Source organism: Aotus nancymaae, unplaced genomic scaffold (assembly GCF_030222135.1).
Source record: "Aotus nancymaae isolate 86718 unplaced genomic scaffold, 86718_ANA_hifiasm-v0.15.2.pri h1tg000115l, whole genome shotgun sequence".
NCBI classification, from domain to species: Eukaryota; Metazoa; Chordata; class Mammalia; order Primates; family Aotidae; genus Aotus; species Aotus nancymaae.
The window spans coordinates 12,919,923-12,940,826 of NW_026988530.1; the positions used below are offsets into that span (position 1 = coordinate 12,919,923).

Consider the following 20,904-nt stretch of genomic DNA (forward strand, 5'->3'; position numbering starts at 1 on the left):
CATGGTCTTACTCTGTCACCTAAGCTGGAGAGCATGGTACAATTATGGCTCACTGCAGTCTCAAACTTCAAGGTTCAAGTAATCCTCCCTCCTCAATCTCCCAAATAGATAGAATCACACTACTATGTCTGGCTAGTTTTTAAAATGTTTTATAGAGATGAAGTCGCCATATGTCTCCCAGGCTGTTCTCAAGGTTTTGGACTCAAGCAGTCTTCCTGCCTTGGCCTCCACAAATCCGGGAATTACAGGTGTAAACCACCACCATGACTGGCCATGAAAAGTACACTTAAATAAATTTAAGATGGTAAATTTTACAGAACTATAAATCTTTTCAAAAATTACCTTCAAGTCACAAAACTGTTTCTCTCACACAAAGAAAATATCTATTTTTTATTAAACACAAGGTAAAAATAAGACTATTTTCATGACTACTTATTTAGACAAGATAAACCACCATTAAAATCAGCTAAGAAAACATAAATACAAGATTAAACATAACCAAAATTGGGGACATATTTATAAATAAAAACACACACATATATAATCAGACTGTAATAGACATATGGCTAATTTATCTCTTAATTAAACTCCACACCAACTTATGTGTGTAAACAGAATTGCAAACCATCTAAAATTATAAAGTCTAAAAACACAACAAACTTATGTTAAGAAACCTACACTGAAAAAACTCATTAATATGGAACTACAAAATAATTAATGTTTACTCATAAAATCTGGTATGCAACATTGATGTAGCATTAACAATGAATTTGTGTAGATAACTATAATAGTTTGCTGTAACTGTGTACTCATTGAAGGTGGCCATTTTGAATCACTGGCATACACTGTAATGTAGTAAAGTTTCAGATAAAATGCAGTATAATCATAAACAGAAGATTCTAATGACAAACATGATAAATAAGCATTTTAATTAATGAGATAATTTTTAAGTTTCAAATATATACTATTCCTATACAAAATAAAACTGCTGTAATCCAACTTTAGAAGCAAAGAATAGTCATACACTGCTAAATAAAGAAAAAATTATGTTATATTTTAGATACGGGCTGACAAAAGTGAGTAAAAATCCTATCATCTTTCTTTGCCTGCCTACTAATTATCTAATTCACTTCAGGCATAAAATGTAAATTCTAGTATATTGTTTCTAAATGTCTAAATCTAAAATTACAGACAAAATCAAAATAGAAAATAAAAAGTAAAAAGGTAGAGTGAGCGTGACATCACTAAGATGGGAAAATAAAATGTGTCCTATTTGCCTATTTTCTGACAGCAAGAAAATTCATAAGCCATCCCTAACAAAAATGCCTTTATGAGAGAAACAGAAATCATGGCTCAAACCTGTAACGACAGCTATGTGGTACATTAAGTCAGAGAACTGCTTCAGGCTATAATTTCAAGACCAGCCTGGATTATGTAGCAAGACCCCATCTAAAAAAAAAAGTGCCCTTAAAAGAGCTTTGAGATTCAGGGAGGGAGCTGTAAAACTGTGCTAATGCCCAAGATTGAGGAACACTCTTTTCAGAAGACAGGCTTACTTTGAAAGAAAGGATATATCAATTAAAAAAAATTGAAACAACAAAAATAAATTTAAAAACATTTCATGTCTATTGATTGAAAGAAAATTGTTAAAGTGCCATATTATCCATAGTCATCTCTAGATTCAATAAACTCCCTATCAAAATTCCAGTAGGTTTTTTTTTTTTTTTTAATAAAGATGGGGTTTCACCATGTTGGTCAGGCTGGTCTTGAACTCCTGACCTCAGGTGATCCGCCTGCCTTGGCCTCCAAAGTGCTTGGATTACAGGCAACAGCCACCACACCCGGCCTCCAGTAGTTTTTACAGTAATAGAAAATACAATTCTAAAATTCATGTAGAACTACAAAAGACTTTGAATAGCCAAAGCAATCTTTAAAAAAAAGAACAAAGCAGAAGAGCATTATACTTTATAATTTCAAACTATAATTCAAGACTATAGAAGACAAAATATATATGCAGAAAACTAAGTAATAAAAACAATGGAAAAGAAACCACTACTCCCACATATTTTAGACATGATGTAAAAAAAGAACTTAAAACAGTTTCACATGCAGTCTCTCAATGTTATACAGATATCTGTGTGTTTTGAAAAACAATAAAAAAGCAGCCAAATTTTGCAGTCTCTTATATGCCACGAAGAGGACTTTGGCTGGCACTGTAAACTTGAAGGAACGTCACTGAAGGGAAACTAAAATTTTTAGAGATTTTAAAAAGATAAGACAGAAGAGTTTCTATGTGAGAGCAAAATTTAAAAACATAAAAAATAAAAAACAGGCTTTCCAGAAACTGCTTCCTTTGGAACACAGAATTCCAAATCATTTCAAGAACTGGCTTTTTTCTTACTTTGGACCTCTCATCTGTGTCCTCTGTTCTACTCACTTTCACTTTCACCTACCTGGGAGTTTGGCTACCATCTCATGTTCCTTCACATTCCAAGGTTCTTTTCCTTGCTCCAGACAGGTGATCAGGTCTGGCTTAAAGGCAGCAATACCTGTTTTACTAAAAATTACATAAATCTTGCTTATATCCTCCAATTACCAACTTAGTAGTGTGCTCAGTAAAAAGAATGCAAAAGAATATTCTAGTAAATTCTAAAATACTAATTTATAACAAAAAATTTTAAATATTTGGGAAATATTTTAATTGTGTAAGTTCTTAATTTCACTACCTGGTACTACTAAATCAAAAATCAGTAGTGGCAATTAGATTTTAAGATTTGGGCAACAGTATGCTATGCCACTGAATTTCTACAATTAACACTAATCTAGAGTGAAGGACACAGATCAGCTCAGGCATGTGGAAACTTCAGGTCAAAATTAAACATCTTAAAATTCTTTTTTACATAAATAAAGTTTAGGCTGAACGTGGTGGCTCATGCCCGTAATCCAAGCACTTTGGAGGACAAGGCAGGCGGATCACCTGAGGTCGAGAGTTTAAGACCAGCCTGATCAACATGGTGAAACCCCGTCTTAAAAAATAAAAAAAATGTTTAAAAAAATAACAGATCTGCCGGGCCCGGTGGCTCACGCCTGTAATCCCAGCACTTTGGGAGGCCGAGGTGGGTGGATCACCTGAGGTCAGGAGTTCAAGACCAGCCTGGTCATCATGGTGAAAGCCCATCTTTATATAATAAAAAAAAAATTAAAAAAAGGAAGATAAAGAACAAGAAATATAAAGAAAGAGAGGGCCGGGCGCGGTGGCTCACGCCTATAATCCCAGCACTTTGGGAGGCCGAGGCAGGTGGATCACGAGGTCAAGAGATCGAGACCATCCTTGTCAACATGATGAAACCCCGTCTCTACTAAAAAAATACAAAAATTAGCTGGGCATGGTGGCGCAGCCTGTAGTCCCAGCTACTCGGGAGGTTGAGGCAGAAGAATTGCTTGAACCCAGGAGGTGGAGGTTGTGGAGCCGAGATCGCGCCATTGCACTCCAGCCTGGGTAAAAAAAGATCTGAAAGCATAAATTACCAAAAACCATTCTACAATCAATCAATCAATAAATCTTACAGAGTATATTAAGAAATTGTGTATTGAAGTTATGCTCACCCAGAAAGACCAGGTTTCTGTAGTTCTCTAACATCACATTCCTATATAAATTCTGTTGTGCAGTATCCAGGCATTGCCACTCCTCCGGACAGAATTCTATGGCCACATCCCTAAATGTCAACACTCCCTGAAACACACACACACACACACACACACACACACACACACATATATTTACCAAGTGTCCAGGAGCAGAATTTTTAATTTGATTCAAGTTAAAACGAGAATAAAAAGAAGTGGTTCTTTCTTAATACAAGTGACTGACAATATCTAATAAATAACTTTCAACACAGAAATATTCTCTAATGTATTCTCTAAGCCTGAGAAAAGAGAGTGGCATAAGATCCACAACATCACAATATAGAAGGTACTTTTCTAGATGATGAAGTACAAAACTGAAGGCATAAACATTAACATGTACATTTTTGAGTGCTACATTTACATCATACAGAATGAGTTGTGTAAATTTCTCAGAGGGAAAAGACATACTGAGTTATAAAGTACTGCTTAAATTTTAATGTGTACAATAAACTGGAGATCATGTTAATGCCGATTATTTTTTCAGAAAACCTGGAATAAAATCTGAGTTTCTGAATCTCTAACAAGCTCACCACTAATGCCAATGTTTTTGGCACAAGAAAACTATTTTGTCAAACATCCAGTAAGTGAAAGAGCCTGTGTGTTTTTCAGTTTTTGTGGCCTGTAAACAAAGACGAGCACTTTAATTTTCCAAAGACAGATAAATGCAAAGGAAACCTAAGAAGGACAGCTGCCAGATTAAAAGTGATTATCCACATCAGCTGCATAAAGATACTTAATAATGAAGACAAAAATAATTAACTCTACAGAAAAAAAACCTCTCACAAAGCTCATTAACCAAGTGGGTTATTAACATCAACTGCATGAAGATAAATTTCTATGACACGCTGAGGCACACAGAAGGACACAGCATCACTGTCTTTTCAAAAATAAATTATAGTCTGAATTTAATCATAAAGAAACATTGGTTTGGCCAGGCATGGTGGCTCACACCTGTAATCTGAGCACTTTGGGAGGCCGAGGCTGGCAAATCACGAGATCAAGAGATCAAGACCATCCTGGCCAACATGGTGCAACCCTATCTCCACTAAAAATACAAAACTCACAAGCAATCCTATAAGGCAACAATAAAGAATCAGAGTGCCAAATCCTACATGAACTTTACAATTGCCACAAAAAGAATAAAATACCTAGAAATACAGTTAACAAGGAATGGGAAGGACCTCTTCAAGGAGAACTACAAACCACTACTCAAGGAAGTAAGAGAGCACACAATCAAATGGAAAAACATTCCATCATTATGGACAGTAAGAATCAACATCAGGCTAGGTGTGGAGGCTCACACCTGTAATCCCAAGCACTTTGGGAGGCAGAGGCAGTTGGATCACCTAAGGTCAGGAGTTTGAGACCTGCTTGACCAACAGGGAGAAATCCTGTCTCTACTAAAAAATTACAAAATTAGCCGGGTATGGTGGTGCATGCCTATAATCCCAGCTACTCAGGAGGCTGAGGCAGGAGAATTGCTTGAATTGCTTGAACCCAGGAGGCGAAGGTTTCGGTGAGCTGAGATCATGTCATTGCACTCCAGCCTGGGCAACAAGAGAAAACACCATCTCAAAAAAAAAAAAAAGACAGAATCAACATAATGAATAGCAGCCATACTGCCCAAAGTAATTTATGAATTCAATGCTATTCCTGTCAAACTACCGTTGGTATTCTTCACAAAATTAGGGGAAAAAAAGTACTTTAAATTTCATATGAAACCAAAAAAGAGCCCATATAGCCGTGACAATCCCAAGCAAAAGGAATAAAGATGAAAGCATCACACTACCTGACTTCAAGCTATACTACAAGGCTACAATAACCAAAACAGCATGGTTCTGGTACAAAAACATAGAGACCAATGAAACAGAAAAGCGACCTTAGAAATAACACCACACATCTATAACCATCTGATATTAAACAAACCTGACAAAAACAAGCAATGGGAAAGGATTTTCTCTTCTATAAATACTGCTGAAAAAACTGACTAGCCATATGCAGTTAACTGAAACTAGACCTCTTCCTTACATCTTCTACAAAAATTTACTCAAGATGAATTAAAGACTTAAATGTGGCCAGGCATGGTGGCTTCACACCTGTAATCCCAGCACTTTGGGAGGCCAAGATGGGCGGGTCACAAGGTCAAGAGATCGAGACCATCCTGGCCAACATGGTAAAACCCCATTTCTATTAAAAATACAAAAATTAGCCGGGTGTGGTGGCACACGCCTGTGGTCCCAGCTACTCGAGAAGCTGAGGTGGAAGAATCACTTGAACCCAGGAGGCAGAGGTTTCAGTGAGCCAAGATTGAGCCACTGCACTCCAGCCTGGCAACAGAGCAAGACTCCGTCTCAAAAAAAAGACTTAAATATAAAAGCCAAAACCATAAAAACCCTAGAAGAAAACCTAGGAGGCCAGGTGCTGAGGCTCACACCTGTAATCCCAGCACTTTGGGATGTCAAAGTAGGCACACCACCTGAGGTCAGGAGTTTGAGACCATCTTGACCAACATGGAGAAACCCCATCCCTACTAAAAATACAGAAAATTAGCCAGGCGTGGTGGCAGATGCATGTAATTTCAACTACTTAGGAGGCTGAGGCAGGAGAATCACTTAAACTCTAAAGGAGGAGGTTGCAGTGAGCCAAGATCACCTCATTGCATTTCAGCCTGGGCAAGAAAAAGAGAAAAGAAAGAAAGAAATAATAAAAGAAAAGAAAGGAAAGAAAGAAAATCTAGGAACTACCATTCAGGACATAGGCATGAGCAAAGATTTCATGACAAAAAATGCCAAAAGTAATTGCATCAAAAGCCAAAACTGACAAATAAGATCTAATTAAACTAAAGAGTTTCTCTGCAGAAAAAGAAACTATCATCAGAGTGAACAGGCAACCTATAGGATGGGAGAAAAATTTTGCAATCTACCCATCTGATAAAGGTCTAATATCCAGAATTTACAAGAAACTTTGTTTTCAAACAATCTCATCAAAATTAGGCAAAAGATAAACAGACACTTCTCAAAGACATTTGTGCAGTCAACAAAAATATGAAAAGTAGCTCAACATCACTGGTCATTAGACCAGACCAATCAAAACCACAATGAGATATCATCTCACACTAGTCAGAAAGGTGATTGTTAAAAAGTCAGAAACAATAGATGCTGGTGAGGCTGTGGAGAAACAGAAATGCTTTTACGCTGTTGGTGAAAATGTATATTAGTTCAACCATCAGGGAAGACAGTGTGGTGATTCCTCAACCATCTAGAACCAGAAATATCACTTGACACAGCAATCCCATTACTGGGAATATACTCAAAGGAATCTAAGTCATTCTACTACAGAGACGCATGCACATGTATGTAATAGTTTACTGCATCACTATTTACAAAGCAAAGATATGGAACCAATCCAAATGTCCATCAATAAAAGACTGGATAAGTAAAATGTGGTACATATACAACATGGCATAGTATGCAGCCATAAAGAGAAATAAGATCATGTTCTTTGCAGGAACATGTATTAAGCTGGAAGTCATCATCCTTAGCAAACTAACACAGTGATAGAAAACCAAAAAACACACGTTCTCACTCATAAGTAAGAGTTGAACAATGAGAACACATGGACACAGGGAGGGGAACAACACACACCAAGGCCTGTTGTGAAGTGGGAGGAAAAGGGAGGGCACATAGAGGAAGGGTCAATATATGCAGCAAACCACCATGGCACACATTTACCTATGTAATAAACCTGCACATTCTGCACATGTATCCAGAAACTTAGAATAAGTATTCAATATTTCATAATTGCCAGGTGTGGTGGCTCATGCCTGAAATCCCAGTACTTGGAAAGGCCAAGGCAGGTGGATCACCTGAGGTTGGGAGTTTGAGACCAGCCTGACCAACATGTGGAAACCCCATCTCTACTAAAAATAGAAAAGTTAGCTGGGCATGGTGGCACATGCCTGTAATCCCAGCTTCTTGAGAGGCTGAGACAGGAGAATCGCTTGAACCTGAAAGGCACAGGTGTCAGTGAGCTAAGATTGTGCCTTGCACTCCAGCCTGGGAAACAAGAGCAAAACTCCATCTTAAAACAAAAAAAAATTCATTATTAAGAAAGCCTTTTTTTTCTCTTTTTCATTCTTCTCTAGGATTTCTTCTCAGATAAGATTCTCTGGACAAATTACACCTGCATCTTGAGAATACGCCTTGAATGGTGTCAGCACCACATGTTTACCTGCTACCACCATACCCACAGGCAGAAGAACCAAGACAGAAAAACTCCACCCATTTTGTACTTTGTAACAAAAGAGATTCAGAAACAATAAGCTGCTCCACAGATTAAAATATATATATATGAGTTTCTCCTTTCCTGTCCTCAGGCGCCCTCCCCTGCCAGCAATTTCTGCTATAATTATGAAAATATAAGCCATACTGCCCTGTCCCTATGAAACCCAAAGAAAAGAGGCTCTAGGACCACCTTTTAGTGCACAGGTGAATCCTAACTCTCACAAATGCACCTTAAACCCTCTATTCTTGATTCTGGCCACAACTTAAGAGTTATATGAGGCAGTTAATTAACACAACATGAATGCTTCCACCCAGAACATTAATTGGAAAGTGTGGCAGGAAGGGCACCAGTAAAGATATTTCTGAAAATTAGCCATGTGATTCTAATTAGCAACCTAAACTTATAACCGCTTAACTAAGCATTGCATCTCAAGCTTTAATGAGGTTATAAATCACTTGGTAATGTTGGTCCCACTCTATGTAATGTGATTGTACAGGTTTGGAAAGGGTTCTTGAATGGGTGTTTTAAATAAGACCCCTGCCAATGCTGATGATGCTCCCCCGGTCTCATTATTAGCATTAGTTAGAGAAAGCAGGCACAACACAAAGTCTCTTGGCACTCTTGTCACAACACAGATACTTCTCATACAAATAAAGCCCACCAATCTCCATCTTAAAGTACCATAATCTTTGCTGGCTTTCTAAAGTTTACAGAGAAAACACAAAGCATCAATATCTAAGTCCGAATTTATTCATTTATTTAGACGGAGTCTCACTCTGTTACACTGGCTGGAGTGCAGTAATGAGATCTGCACTTACTGCAACCTCTACCTCCCAGATTCAAGCAATTCTCCTTCCTGAACTTCCCTAGTAGCTGGGACTACAGGTTTGCACCACAACACCTGGCTAATTATTTTTTTTTCTACTTTTAGTAGAGATGGGGTTTTACCATGTTGGTCAGGCTGGTCTCAAACACCTGACCTCAAATGATCAGATAGCCTCAGCCTCCCAAAGTGCTGGGATTACTGGTGTCAACCACTGCACCAGGCCTTAAGTCTGTATTTAGAAAACAACATGTACACAGATACTGATGCAATGTTTATTAAGCAGGTCAAATGTGCTCAATAAGATTTTACAGAGCACTGTAATAACACATTATGGGACTTAATTCTAATAACACCCTATGTGTTGATACTAAGTGTTCAATAATTCCAAATATTTAGGAAAAAAACAGAATTTTTATTTCTTCCCATTTCTCTGTTATTGATTTTATTTAAAAAATACATAAAATAAAATCTAAATACAAACAGACACGAGTCAAACAGAAATGGAAGAGTTTAATGTAATTCACAAAGCTTTGTATGGTGTTTATATTCACTTTTTGTGACTTGTAAAGAAACTGCTAGATCTGCAGGACAGAAAACAAGTTGCTAACTAGAATGTCTCTGCAAGCACTAATTTTAAAGTTAAAAATTTAAAAATGAGACCCTAAAATACATACTTTATGTTTCTCATTTATCTGCTTTTCGGTTTCAGAAAACTCTGAGCACCAGCTCTAAAAGTAGAACAAGATTCATCACTCAAAACTCTGATCTCTTCTATTCAGTTCCGTGATGTGAGACTCCAAGGTAGGGCCAGACCTAAATAAGGCCTCCAAAAAGGGTGAATCTGAAAAGGGCTGGGGCAGGGAGTGGACCCTATGTAGAATTTGGTTCTCTATACCACTGGGTGTATTTCCAGTTCTGTTTTTCTTAAACTTACCTAAGAGAAATTTAAATTTCAGAGTTTGTGTAATTTTAATCTTTTTGAGCCACTGCCCTATCAATTTCATATCATATACTAATAAGCAATTGAAACAAATCACTTTCCATTTTCTAGGATAATTCTTTTAGGAGATAAATATGTATTGTTAACAAGGTAAAAAAAATACAAATAATAGGCTAGGTGTGGGGGCTCATGCCTGTAATCCCAGTACTTAGGGAGGCCAAGGCAGGCATTCCACGCCAGCCTGGCCAACATGGAGAAACTCAGTCTCTACTAAAAATACAAAAGTTAGCTGGGTGTGGTGGCCCAGACCTGTCATCCCAGCTACTGTAGAGGCTGAGGCAGAAGAATCACTTGAACCCAGAAGGCAGAGGTTGCAGTGACCTGAGATCAAGCCACTGCACCCCTGCCTGGGCAACAGGGTGAGACTCCATCCCCACCCACCCGGAAAAAATAAATACAAATAATAATAACAATTCTTCTGCTCATAAATCTCCCTTCTGATGAAAACATCAGAAGTCAGAACAATATAAAGAGAGTGAGGGCCAGGTGTGGTGGCTCACGCCTGTAATCCCAGCACTTTGGGAGGCCAAGGCGGGTGGATCACGAGGTCAAGAGATCGAGACCATCCTGGTCAACATGGTGAAACCCCATCTCTACTAAAAATACAAACAATTAGCTGGGCATGGTGGCACGTGCCTGTAATCCCAGCTACTCAGGAGGCTGAGGCAGGAGAATTGCCTGAAACCAGGAGGCGGAGGTTGCGGTGAGCCGAGATCGTGCCATTGCACTCCAGCCTGGGTAACAAGAGCAAAACTCTGTCTCAAAAAAAAAAAAAAGAAGAAAGAAAGTGGTCCAAAGAAAGCCCAAGATGTTGCACACATCTATTTATTGTACTCACCATATAATGCATAATTCAACCTTTAATCCAGTTGCTAGTATAGACTAAAAGTTTCTCGATTGTAGGGATTATGTCTGCTTTATCCGTTTTTCTAATGACTATATGAGAGGAAAGCCAATTGATTTATGTGTTTGAGTTCCATACCTCCTTCTTGTTTTTCACTCAAGTACAAAGAAAGTGGAGAAACTCTCATTTGGGCACCAACCAAAAACATTTCTTCTATGAGGTGAAGAACAAACACAGAATAAGTCATTTCTCTTAGACTGAGACAGAAGTAGAATTAACCACTCTTGTCAGCCTAATAAAATTCTGCTCTGGACAGTCTCAAATAACTCAAAGATACCTAGGTGATTGTGATAGGGTTCTCAGTGACCCTGTGCTGGTGGCCCAATGACATGTCAGGCAGGAGAGAGTCAGGCTAATTCTTTTCTATTATTATTTTTTATTGAGATGGAGTCTCGCAGCCAGGCACGGTGGCTTATGCCTATAATCCCAGCACTTTGGGAGGCTGAGGTAGGTGGATCATGAGGTCAGGAGTTCAAGACCAGCCTAGCCAAGATGATGAAACCCCATCTCTATTAAAAAAATAAAATAAAAATTCAAAATAAAAGAGGTGGAGTCTTGCTCTGTTGCCCAGGCTAGAGCGCAGTGATGCAATATTGGCTCACTGCAACATCCGCCTACCAAGTTCAAGCAATTTTCCTGCCTTAGTCTCCCAAGTAGCTGGGACTACAGGTGCATGCCACCACACTGGGCTATTTGTATTTTTAGTAGAGATGTGGTTTCACCATGTTGGCCAGGCTGGTCTCAAACTACTGACCTTAGGTGATCCACCCGCCTCGACCTCCCAATGTGCTGGGATTACAGGCATGAGCCACCATGTCCAGACAATTCAGGCTGATTCTTAAAAAAAAAAAAAATGAACCTGCCCTGGTGAAGCTCAAGAACCTGAATTACCTGTTAAGATGAGCTAGCTCTTGGGGAAGAGAAAGAACAAGAATACTGTACTCCAGTGTCACATTTTTATGCAAAGGTATAGTTGTGCTTATGGCTCTGGAGAGTTCATTCTTGATCTTTCACTCCTAAGATACTTGCTTACACTTACAGATTCTGCCATCAGATTCTATTTACTCTTCGAGCCTCTCACAGAACTGTAGCAGATCACTGAACAAGACCTGAAAAGCTCAAAGAGCCACACTCTGAAAGATCTCTGTTGACATCCTGCAATGCAGAAAATGCCTCCTCTTAGTTTTCTGTACATGTTCTATCCATGCAGAGGGCAAAACTTATGTGAAGATTCTAGGTGGGATTAACCCTGCTCTACAGTTTTGTGTGTTACAGCAAGTAAAGTACAGTTCAAAGAGAGATTTCCTCACATCATGTCCCTGACAGAGCAAGACTGCATTAAAAAAAAAAAGTGGATTTGTAAAACCAAAAAGAAACAACAGAGTGAACTAATATAAAGCTGTTTCTCGGACAGGCACAGTGGCTCACACCTGTAATTCCAGCACTTTGGGAGACCAAGGTGCGGGTGCGAATCACCTGAGGTCAGGAGTTCAAGACCAACCTGGCCAAAATGGTGAAATCCTGTCTCCACTAAAAATACGAAAATTAGCCAGGTGTAACTGTAGGTGCCTGTAATCCCAGCTACTTGGGAGGCTGAGGCAGGAGAACCACTTGAACCTGGGAGGCTAAGGTTACAGTCAGCCGAGATCACTACTGCACTCCAGCCTGGAAAACAAAAGCAAGACTATCTCTCAAAAAAAGAAGAAAAATAAAAGAGGCTAGGAGTTCAAGACCAGCAAGGATAAGATAGTGAAACCTTGTCTCTAATAAAAATACAAAAATGTTAGCTGGGCATGGTGGCAGTTACCTGGAATCTCTGCTACTCAGGAGACTGAGGCAGGACAACTGCTTGAACCTGGTAGGTGGAGGTTGCTGTGAGCCGAGATGGTGCCACTGCACTCCAGACTGTGTGACAGAGCGAGACTCAATTAAAAAAAAAAAAAGTTGTTTCTCAGGCAGTCTTTTTTTTTTTTTTCATTAGTTATCATTAGCTTTTTATAAAAGAGAGATATGGAAATTATTTACATGATAAAAGATTTCAGAACATCAGTAGAATGGGCTGCTTCATGTTGATGCCATTTCAATAGTGATTTATTTCAGTCTACGTACTTTCAAAGAATGTCACCGTCTCTAAATAGAAAATAATCCTTGTCACCTAGAACTATTTTGGTGCCTCCATATTCTGGGAGAAAAACTTTATCTCCAACTTCCACACTAACTGGTTGAATCTCTCCACCCTTTCCTTTAGAACCTGATCCAACAGCAACTACTGTTGCTTGCAATACTTTTCCTTGAGATTTCTCTGGAAGCATAATGCCTCCTTTGATTACAGTTTCAGCAGCACTCCTTTCAAGCAATACTCAGTCAAAAAGTGGAAGAAACAGGAAAGTCTTCTTTATTTAAAGAAATAACGTGGATTATGGATTGGCTATACATCACTAAGGATTAGGGTATATAATATAGTGTCTTATGTGACATTATTAGTTTAATTTATACATACTTGTGGCAATCGTGAACAGTTTCAAGAGATAGGTAGTTGAAAGGGAGAGAAAGACATAACTGAGCTCTCATTTTAATGTCTCTCTGTGTTTGGTAACTAAAAGGACTTTCATTCCTCAGATAAGATCTCAAGACCTAGATTTATAATTTGAGGCTGCAGATTTAGGTCCAAAATGGGTGGAGTAGCAGCACATGCTACCTGCACATTTGAGCATTTTAGCAAGAGGAGAAAAAGGAAAGTGGAGATTCTCATGTCTACATGTCTACTAAATGCACTCATGTTACTCTAATTGCGTTTCTAGGACCCATGAGCTCTCAATCCATTTCAGGTCTTACAATGCAAGAGTCAGTGAAAGGTAAAATGATTGACTGCTCCCCTGGAAAGTGTGTAGTAATCTCATCTAGCCTCTTAGAAGTGATTGTAGAGGACTATAGATACGAAACAGGCAGAGACATAATTCTGCCTGCATATTTAGGAGACAACATGCACTGTACAGCATAACTATAAGTTCAAGAAAAGCCTGAAAGAGAAAGACCCCTCTAGAATAAAGCTTGGTAGGAACCTTATGTGTTTATAATATGTCTTCTAATTCTAGACAGTGTTTGGGAAATACAATTACAAGAAATATTTTCTCCAGCCCCCAGGAAAACCACAACAATACTACTGTTAGAAAACAAAACTGAAAGGCCGGGTGCAGTGGCTCACACCTGTAATCCCACCATTTAGGAGGCCCAGGTGGGCAAATCGCCTCATGTCAGGTGTTTGAGAACAACCTGACCAACATAAAGAAACCTCATGTCTACTAAAAATACAAAATTAGCCGGACGTGGTGACAAATGATTGTAATCCCAGCTACTCAGGAGGTCGAAGCAGGAGAATCACTTGAAAGCGGGAGGCAGAGATTGCAATGAGCCATGATTGCGCCGTTGCAGTTCAGCCTGGGCAAAAAGAATGAAACTGTCAGAAAGAGAAAAAGGGGAGGGGCAGGGAAGGGGAGGGGCAAGAGAGGGAGGGGAGGGGAGGGGAGGGGGGTGAAGAAAGAGAGAAAACAAAACAAAACTGTAGGCCAGGTGTGGTGGCTCAAGCCTGTAATCCCAACACCTTGGGAGGCGGTGGCGGGCAGATCATGAGGTCAAAAGTTTAAGACCAGCCCGGCCATATGCTGAAACTCTGTCTCTACTAAAAATACAAAAATTAGCTGGGCATGGTGGCGCATTCCTGTAATCCCAGCTACTCAGGAGGCTGAGGCAGGACAATGGCTTGAACCCAGGAGGCAGAGCTTGCAGTGAGCTCAGATAATGCCACTGCCCTCCAGCCTGGGCGACAGAGAGAGACTGCATACACCCCTCAAAGAAAAAAAAAAAAAAAACCACAGCATTTTAATTGAATAAAATAAAAGACACTAAAATTATGCTTACCTATAATTATCTTTATTGGATAAATTAATAAGCATGTCTGACTAATACCTACAGTAAGTTTGGTAGTAAATTTTCTTTGAATATTAGACATAAATATCTAACTTAATAATTTTAATATACTACTCATAATGTATGTAGGATTTTGAAAAATTGTAACTAGTACAGTTAAAACACTTTATATTACAAAAGTATGAGCAACAATATTAAAACAACTATTTATGGTATTTATTCAAAGTAAATATTGTTGCCAAACATTCATACTATTGTAGAATATACTGTTTAATTTATGTAAATGCAGCTTGTCTATAAACACTACACATAACTATGCTAATTGTTTTAAAGTAATAAACAGAAAAAAACATAAAACTACAGACTTCATTGTTCAGTTTATACACTAAACTATTTTTGCTTTTGCATTGTAGGTACTTAAGTCTGCAAATAATTACCTGGATAATTACATTTCTGTCAAAGAAACTTACTCTATTTTTTAGTCTTTATCATCTGTATTGCTAACTTTGATCCTACCATTAAATAAACCTTTGCCAAAGCAAAAACAAAACAATAAACCTTAGGTCCCAAATAAAGACAATCCTGAGTCAAAGAGAATGACAAAGGTTTATTTAGCTCTTAATATAATTTACATGTATTTCAAAAAAGCAGAGAAAAAAATTTACATATAATCTAAATGCTTTAATACAACAGAGATGAACAAAACATTCTCCCCTATTTTCACATATGTGAATAAAGTCTCTTATTTTTAATTTATATTTTCTCCTAAAATAACTAGGTCAGTAAACATATTCTTGAACTCTTGGACATCTGAATTGTGAACTTGAAAGAATGTTTATGGTAAAAAAAAAAAAAAAAGCAGAAGAGAGAAAGATGTTATAATAAATTGATGGGTGCACATAAATAAGTTTTTAGAGACGTATAAAGAGAATGAGATACTGATACAATAATAGTGGGAAACTACAACACCCACAGGTACTAATAGACACATTATTGATGCAGAAAATTAACAAAGATATCAAGACTTAAACTCAACACTTGACTAAATAGTCCTAATAGACTTTTACAGAACTCTCCATCTAAAAATAACATACTATACAATCTTCTCATCACCACGTGGCACATACTCTAAAATTGATCACACAGTCAGAAGCAAAACAATCCAGAGCAAATTTAAGAATTCCAAAATTATATGAATCACAGGCAGAGGCCACAGCTTGATAAAAATGTTATTCAATACAAAAAAAAACCACTTGAACCATACAATTACACGGAAATTAAACAAGCTACACTTGAATTACTTTTGGGAAAATAATAAAATTAAGGCAGGAACCAACAAGTTCTTTGAAAAAAAAAAAAAGAGACCAGAGATACAATATACCAGAATTATTGCAACACAACTAAGGCCATGTTAGGAGAAAAATTTATAGTATTAAAAAATGCTTACATCGAAAAGTTAGAAAGACCTCAGTTTATGCCAAGAGTTTGAGATCAGCCTGGCCAATATGGTGAAACCCCATCTCTACTAAAAATACAAAACATTAACTAGGCATAGTGGCACACACCTGTAATCCCAGATATTCAGGAGGCTGAGGCAAGAGAATTGCTTGAAATCGGGAGGCGGAGGTTGCAGTGAGCTGAGATAGCACCAATGCACTCCAGCCTGGGCAACAGAGTGAGACTCAGTCTCAAAACAGAAACAAAAACAAAAAAACACATATGTATTAATAATTGTGATTCATTACATAAACAGAACTAAAGACAGAATCCACAAAATTATGTCAATTGATGCAGAAAAGGCTTTCAATAACATTTAACATTTTTATGTTAAAAAGCCTTAACAAACTAGGCATGGAAAGTGCATACTTCAAAATAATAAGTTATCTATCAAAAACCCACAGCCAGCATACTGCATACACACAACCTGCAATCACTTTTGTTTGAAAACTGGCACAAGACAAAAATGCCTTCTCTCAACACTCCTATTCAACATAAAATTGAAAGTAATGGCCAGAGCAATTAGGCAATATAAAAAAAATGGCATGCAAACAGGAAGAGAGGAAGTCAAACTTACTTACGTTTGCAGATGATATAATGCTGTATCTGAAAAACCCTATAACCTTGGCAGAAAATCTTTCTAAACTGACAAGAAACTTCAGCAAGTTTTTAGGATATAAAATAAATGTACAAAAATTAACATTTCTGTATATCAAAAATATGCATGCTGAAAGCCAAATCAAAAACGAAATCCCATTCATAATCACTACAAAGATAATAAGATATCTAGGAACACAGCTAAACAAGGAGGTGAAAGATCTTTGTGACAAGACTGACAAAACACTGCTTAAAGAAGTAAAAGATAAAACAAACAAATGGAAAAACATTTTATGCTCATGGATAGAAAAAGATCAATGCTATTAAAATAGTCATATTGCCAAAATAATTACAGATGTAATGCCATTTTTATCAAACTACCAAAAATACTTCTTAACAGAACTAAAAAACAATAAATAAACAAAAAATAAAACTATGTTAAAATTTATATGGACTCAAAAAAGAGCCCAAATACCCAAGGCAATCATAAGCAAAAAGAGCAAAGCTTAAGTCATTAAACTACCTGTACTCAAACTATTTTACAAGGCTACAGTAAACAAACCAACATGGTACTGGTACAAAAACAAACTAATAGAACAATGCAACAGAATAGAGACCCCAGAAATAACGCCACATACATACAATCACCTGGTCATTGACAAAGCTAACCACATAAATCTGGGAAGAATTTCTTATTTAATAAATGATGCTGAAATAACTAGCTAGCACTATGTAGAAGATTGAAACTACATGCTTTCATTAAACCATATATGAAAATCAACTGAAGATGAACATTTAAATGTAAAACTTCAAATTAAAAAAAAAAAACATAAGCAATACCATTGTAGACATAGAAATGGGAAATTAAAAAAAAAAACACGCCAAGGCCCGATGCGGTGTCTCACGCCTGTAATCCCAGCACTTTGGGAGGCTGAGGCAGGCAGATCATGAGGTCAGGAATTCAGGACCAGCCAGGAGAGCATAGTGAAACCTTGTCTCTATTAAAAAAAAAAAAAAAAATGACAAAAGCAATTGTAAGAAAAACAATAATTGACAAATGGAACCTAATTCAGCTAAAAAGCTTCTTCACGCCAAGCAAGGTGACTCATGTCTGTAATCCCAGCACTTTGGGAGGCTGAGGCAGGCAGATTATGAGACTAGGAGAGCGAGACTATCCTGGCCAATATGGTGAAACCCCAGCTCTACTAAAATTACACGCGTGCACACACACACACACACAAAATAACTGGGTGTGGTGGCACATGCCTGTAGTCCCAGCTACTAGGGAGGCAGAGGCGGGAGAATTGCTTGAATCCAGGAGGCAGAGACTGCAGTGAGCTGAGATCTTGCCACTGCACTACAGCATGGGCAACAGCACAAGACTCTGTCTCAAAAGAAAAGAAAAAAAAAACTTATTCACACCAAAGGAAATCATCAACACAGTAAACAAACAACACAGAGAATAAAATTAAATATTTGCAAACTATGCTTTTCACAAAAGTCTAATATCAATAATTTATTAGAAACTTAAGCTTGCAGGGAAAAAACAGACCTCAATAGGACGGATCCAAGATGGCCAAATAGGAGCAGCTCAGGATTACAGCTCCCAGCGAAAGCAAGGAGGATGAGTGGACACAGCATTTCCAGCCAGATTTTTATTGCCCACAGACCAGGAGATTCTCAGGTGGAGGAGCCCCACGAGTTGCCAGCATGGCTGTTTTGGCTGGTGCCCCGGCGCGGCAATTCTCTGTATAAAATACATGGGTCTGGGTGCCATTTTAGCTGGCGATTGGAGTTCCTAGGAGACAGAGTCTCCCATTGAACTGATAAAAAACAAGACTGAAACAAGGAGCTAGACAGGAGATTCCCAGGCATAAAAGCCCCACATATCACCACGAAGCTGTTTCAGCCTGCACAGTGGGTCGCCACACAGGAAATCACACAGATCCCAGCGCCTTTTCAACAGGTGACTGGAACACCTGGGAGACAGAGTCACCCATTCAACTGAGAAAAAAGGGGGGGAACTGCGGCAGGGAGCCAGGTAATCAGGTTCGGCTGGTCCCACCCCCACAAAAAAACAGCAATCTGAAACAGTCTGGATTGAGAGTTTCACAACAAGCACAGCTAAACCCGGGACGGTCAAGCTCTGTTGGGGAGGGGCATCTGCCATTACCCAGGCAGTCCACCACTATGGAGGTAATCCGCCATTGCTGAGGCAGCCCGCCATTACAGAGAGACTCCACCATTATAGAGGTGGGCCGCCATTGCCAAGGCAGTTCTAACTATACTCATATAAACAGGACAGCAGGGAAGTTCACATGGCAGCTGGGTGGAGCCCACAGCAGCTCAGCAAAGTCTCTGCAGGCAGACTGTGACTAGGCTGCCTCCTCACTGGGCAGGGCAGCCCTGAAAAAAGGCAGCAGCATGACAGAAACTTATAAATAAAACCCAAACTCCCTGGGACAGAACACCTGGGAAAAAAAAGGGGTGAGACTTATGAGTTCTGCTGCAGCAGACTTAAACGTACCTGCCCAGCAGCTCTGAATGAACAATGGAGCTCACAGCACAGCACATGAGCTCCTATAAAGGACAGACTGTCTCCTCAAGGAGCTCCCTGATCCCCATATATCCAAAGAGTCACCTAATAAAGAAGAGCTCAGACATCTAGCAGCTATCCTTCCAGGACAAAGACAGCAGAAGAAGAAACTGGCAGCAATCCCCTACTATTCTGCAGCCACTACAGGGGATCCCCAGGCAAGCAGGGCCTGCAATGGACCTCAGCAGTCCTACAGCAGAGGGGCCTGAATGTTAGAAGGAAAACTAAGAAACAGAAAGAAATAACTTCATCATCAACAAACTGGGCATCCACTCAGAGACTCAATCTGAAAGTCAGCAACTAAAAAGGTGATGGGTGGATAAATCCACAAACATCGGAAGAAACCAGCGCAAAAAGGGTGAAAACACCAAAAACCAGAATGCCTCTCCTCCTACAAGGGATCACAACTCCTCACCAGCAAGGGAACAGGACTGGATGGAGAATAAGTCTGATGAATTGACAGAAACAGGCTTCAGAAGCTGGGTAATAAGAAACTTCTGTGAGCTAAAAGAACATGTTCTAACTTAATGCAAAGAAACTAAGAACCTTGAAAAAAGATTTGATGAAATGCTAACGAGAATAAACAGCTTAGAAAGGAATATAAGTGAATTGATTGACCTGAAAAACACAAGAACTTCACAAAGCATACACAAGTTTCAACAGCCGAATTGACCAAGCTGAGGAAAGGAGGTCGAAGATCAACTCAATGAAATAAAACGAGAAGGCAAGATTAGAGAAAAAAGGGTAAAAACGAATGAACAAAGTCTCCAAGAAATATGGGACTATGTGAAAAGACCTAATCTACATTTGATAGGTGTACATGAATGTGACGGAGGAATGAATCCAAGCTGGAAAATACTCTTCAGGATATTATCCAGGAAAACTTCCCCAACCAAGCAAGGCAGGCCAATATTCAAGTCCAGAAAATACAGAGAACACCACAAAGATATTCCTCAAGAAGAGCTACCCCAAGGCACATAATCGTCAGATTCACCAGGGCTGAAATGAAGGAGAAAATGCTAAGGGCAGCCAGAGAGAAAGGTCCAGTTATCCACAAAGGGAAGCTCATCAGACTCACAGCAGATCTCTCAGCAGAAACCCTCAAGCCAGAAGAGAGTTGGGGCTAATATTCAACATCCTTAAAGGAAAGAACTTTCTTTTTTTTTTTTTGAGATGGAGTTTCGCTCTTGTTACCCAGGCTGGAGTGCAATGGCGCGATCTTGGCTCACCGCAACCTCCGCCTCCTGGGTTCAGGCAATTCTCCTGCCTCAGCCTCCTGAGTAGCTGGGATTACAGGCACGTGTCACCATGCCCAGCTAATTTTTTGTATTTTTTTCTTCTTCTTCTTCTTTTTTTTTTGAGACGGAGTTTCACTCTTGTTACCCAGGCTGGAGTGCAATGGCGCGCTCTTGGCTCACCGCAACCTCCGCCTCCTGGGTTCAGGCAATTCTCCTGCCTCAGCCTCCTGAGTAACTGGGATTACAGGCACGTGCCACCATGCCCAGCTAATTTTTTGTATTTTTAGTAGACACGGGGTTTCACTGTGTTGACCAGGGTGGTCTTGATCTCTTGACCACGTGATCCAC

The 20,904-nt window shown here is 39.0% G+C and overlaps 1 pseudogene; it reads right to left on the minus strand.

The window, feature by feature from the left end:
* Positions 1–20,904, minus strand: part of LOC105727611 (zinc finger protein 98-like) — a 41,170-nt pseudogene that overhangs the window by 7,367 nt on the left and 12,899 nt on the right.